The following is a 4,598-nucleotide window of genomic DNA, read 5'->3' on the forward strand; positions in this document are numbered from 1 at the left end:
TTCATCAAGTAAGGAAAATTCACCTGTCATCATTCCCACATGAATTCCTCTTTCTCCCACAAATGAATCTGTCTCAGAGGGATAGTTGTCATGAAATTTGAAAACAAGTGTGATCAGGGACAGTGCAACAATTAATTGGACATCTCATGTCAAAGAAATACTGGGTAGATCTTTGCTAGACTAATCCTGAAGAATCATCCCAAGTAGCTAACACACTGTGACTTATTGCGGGAAGAACCACAGTAAACAGGACCTTTTCCATACACCAGGCCCAAGGAAAATTAAATGAACTGCTCAACCTTTGACACTGTGAAATGGTCACTCTCATTTGTACCATTTGTGACGACATACAAGGCATCAATCACTTTGACAGCTTCACAGCTGATATTATGAAGCTGAAAGAATGAGATGGAACTAGTCTATGTTTTGACCATTACACCGCTTGGCATCTGCTCTGTGGTCATGAACGATTCAGATGGAAAGCAAGGACAAAAGTACAGCAATGAAATGGAGAACTCTCAAACTGTCAGTGCTACACTCGTCGCCTGGATAGAAGATCAAATACAGTCGGTCATGGTTCAACTTTCCCACATCTGCCTCACAATAAGTGTTAAGAGAAACACACCTGTGGGGCAAGACATTTTGACTCCACCTAAGATCAACCTCAATAACACTCTGCTGACCTGTTCTATCATTCTAGTCAATGCAGCAGTTTTTGAAAGCAATAAAATAGAAATGCTGAAAATATTCAGGTAGTCAGGCAGCACCTGAGCGAAGAGAAACAAGAGATAATGTTTCAGTTCTAAGGCTCTTCTTCAGTTAAGAAAGGCTGAATACATTGTCTACCACAACAAGTGTGGAATTTAAATTCAGTTAATAATCAGGAATTCAGAATGTATTTATCACTAGTGACAATCACCATGCAAAAATTGCCAGGTACTTGTTAAAAGCTGATTTCAGTCACTAATGTTCCTTGGGAAAGGAAATCTATCAACTTTTTCTGATCTAAATAAAAATGATGAATTCTTTGATTGTGGAGTAGGTTTCAACTGTCTGGGAAATCAAAAGCTAGAGATTACAGTGCCAAAATACAGGAGAAATGATGAAAAGTCTCTTTACTCTGAATTCTCCACTCTAAGCCAGTGGCGATCAATGGGACATAGAATGGAACAGATCAGCACTGGAACAGGCCCTTCAGCCCACTGTGTCCATGCTGACCATGATTCCATTCTAATTAGATGAAACAATAATATCACCTTAAGGTAGAAGATCAGTCATGGCCGGAAACATACTAACACATCTGAAACATGGCTACTGGTTTCTCTGGCAAGAGAAATGGATCCAGCTGAACTCACCTGATGGTATCACCATCAAAAAAAACCTTTGTTCCCTGTAAAATGTGAAGTCCATTGAGGATCATGTCCTGCAGAACATTTTCATGATCTTGTTGTGGGGATGCTTCACAAAGAGGCACGCACCTGAAACATGGCGAATGGCTTCCTAGGTCACAGCAAATGATGAGGTTGTCTCTCTGCTCCAATGGCTCAGGATCGATAGGAATTACTTTCGAAGTACTGTGGGTTGATACTGGATGATATGATTTGTATTTTGGTGCTAATCAAAGTGGTGATAAAATTGATTAACTTGCATGTTAATTTTTAAAGCAGTTGGATGGAAGACAATAGACAATAGATACAGGAGTAGGCCATTTGGCCCTTCAAGCCAGCACCGTCATTCAATGTGATCATGGCTGATCATACACAATCAGTACCCCATTCCTACCTTCTCCCCATATCCCTTGACTCTGCTATCTTTAAGAGCTCTATCTAACTCTCTCTTGAAAGCATCCAGAGAATTGGCCTCCATGCTGAACATCATGCACCGTTGCTCAATAGCAGAGAAACAGGGGTTGGTGCAAACCTCGGTGCCTCTGTTTGGAAAGCATATCGGACCAAGGAAGGGCCATGCTGCTCCGAGGAAGCATGAAAGCAACAAAAGCTGTGATGCAAAAACAGTTTCTGTAGGCAACATATCTGAGAAAGATTCTGATATGCTAATCTGGCAGTTACTTGCAAAATACGGCTTGGTTTCAAGTTGGGAAAGAGTTCCAGTAGCTTCAGGAAAGTTTCAAGCTTTCAGATTTTGTAAATATAAAGAACTAGAATCTACTTTGCGTGCATTAAAGCTATTGCATGAACTTGAAAATGGAGACAGAAAGCTGCTTGTAGAAGTAGATGCAAAGACCAAAGCCCAGCTGGATGAATAGAAGGCCAAAAGGAACGGAGTCAATGGACGTATGAAAACAGAGGATTTGCCAGATGGTGTTGTGAACAAGGAAACCAAGAGGAGAGATCAGATTGTAAAGGGAACAATAGAAGGATTAATAAGAGAATACGCCAGTGAACTAAATGGACAGACCCAAGATCAAGATGCACAAACTAGAAGAAGAAAAAGGAAGAAGAAATGTATCTGGAGCTGTCAGAACCACTTCCTGCAGTCCGAGAATCAACTCCTACAACCACCACGAAGGAGGCCCCAAAGCCTGAGATTGTTTCACAGCCACAAGTCTCTCCTGCCAAGTAGAGTGATCGCTCTTGTCAGGAAAGATGTTATCCCACAAGAGGAAGCAATCCTCCACAGCGATTAAACCTTTAGGACTGAATGGGACAATTTAAGAATTTATTATGCTGTGGATGTCTGTATATGATAGTTGCAATACATAATATACTGTGTATTGAGATCCATTCTATATTGAGTTGGAAGTTATAGCTAAGCAGGGAGCAGTGTTGTATATTTAATATTTCAATAATATTTGAGTAATCTTGTATATATGTTGATTGATTAAGAATTCTTGTTCATTTAAATAATCCTTTATAAATACATGAAATGCATATGTCATCAAGCTACCACGTGATGCATGTGTGCCTCGCTTAAAGTAGACATGAAGATAGACCCGCATTCCCAGAGTCCCAGTCTTTCTTTGAATTAGTTTGATGCTTTGAAGTTGCAAAACATAATGCCAATCACATAATGCGCAGGCAACAGTCATTCACCCACCACTGGTAGGGGCGTTAGAGGTTCACAACTTCACTGGTATCTGCAAAGACGACTAAAAATATTGCAGCTCATCAGAGTAATGAGCATTTTACTGTAAGCCCACCACTTGGAAGGTCAACCATACCAGAGGCCCAAGCATTGGTCCCTCTAAGCTGTGCAGGTGCGTGGCTGCACGCGAACTGAAATGCTCCTGCAACATAGCCTCTGTTGCCACCCAGCTGGTAAATTTTTAATATACAGTAATGTTAATATAATTTCAAAATCATATCTATCTATGTTAATTGTGAAATAACTTGTCATTAATTATGTGTTAAATGAATCTAATCCATAAATGTTCTAAATAATAAATGTCCCACAACTTTTACTTTGAAACATTTTAGAGCTTCAACGTCAGTGTCGGTGTTTCGAGTTCTAACACGGTAACAACTTGTACCAATAAACACAGAATGGAAGTCAGTAGCTCATTGTTAATAAGCTGCTGGCCTGCAAAACACTGATGCCAACCAGTCAAAATATTTTATTTTTGCCATTATATCCTTCAATTAATCAATGAAATCAAAGGTATATGATTTTTCAATTGTCTTTCTAAATATTCATAGTATGTATGTTACAACAAGTTCTGCACAATTTTCAGTCCATGTACAAATTTCCTGCTCCAAGCAATGGTTTGTCTGTGCAACTCTTAACAGAAATTAAAGGGAAACAAGGGTTCAAGGCATTGAGTCAGCTTTATACAAGCTAAGGTCATTATGTTATGTACCACACCGATGTGTAAAGGATGTGGACTCCAGCTGGATCCTGAGCATCATAGGCTGGCAAGGACTTTGGCTGAGGAAGAATATCATAAAATTGAAGTCAAGCGGATGGTTGGCTACTGGCAATCTGTGCCACTGAAAATCTACTGCTGGAGTGCTTTGTGCAATCTGATTTATAGGCAAGTGTCCTTTGCATATATACATATGATTCTGATGATTTGTAATTCTTGACTTTGTTTATTCAGGTTTATTTTATCACTTCAAAACAATTTCATAAATGGTCTTCATTTCCTGAAAAGTTTCAGGTAACTTCAGGTCAGTTTCTAATGAACTTGTGCCAGGTTTCAGATAATTTCCACACTGTCCTGCAACAGTAAATAAAAAAGAGAACAAGCTTTGATTCAATAAGTCAGGTCAATCTCAAACTTCCTTCCTAGTTTTGATACAAAACAAAGTACAGCATATTGGCAGAGAAGAAAATAATAATCATTGAGCACTTGGCAAGATAAATATAAGTTATCACAATTGATTTTCAATTTAATTGGACCTATCGATCATTGACTTATATTGGGCAAATTTATATGATTCATGCTTCTAAAAAGTGACACGTAAACAAATTAGAATCTAAAACCTTATTCATTATAGTGAGCTAGTCAAAGTTTTGGAAGGTAACTGCATGAAATTTTTAATGTAATTATTTAGTGGTAAAAAGATTATTTTTTAGCTAAATATCTGCATAAACTATCAGAATGTCACAACTCTATTTAGCTTTATTGAAATGCCCTT

At 38.5% G+C, this 4,598-nt stretch overlaps 1 pseudogene; it reads left to right on the top strand.

Moving 5' to 3' along the window:
- The first annotated feature begins 1,876 nt into the window (after positions 1-1,876).
- LOC140738149 (RNA-binding protein 25 pseudogene) lies at positions 1,877-4,089 on the top strand (annotated as a pseudogene).
- The last annotated feature ends 509 nt before the right edge of the window (positions 4,090-4,598 follow it).

This window comes from Hemitrygon akajei, chromosome 13 (assembly GCF_048418815.1).
Source record: "Hemitrygon akajei chromosome 13, sHemAka1.3, whole genome shotgun sequence".
Lineage (NCBI taxonomy): Eukaryota > Metazoa > Chordata > Chondrichthyes > Myliobatiformes > Dasyatidae > Hemitrygon > Hemitrygon akajei.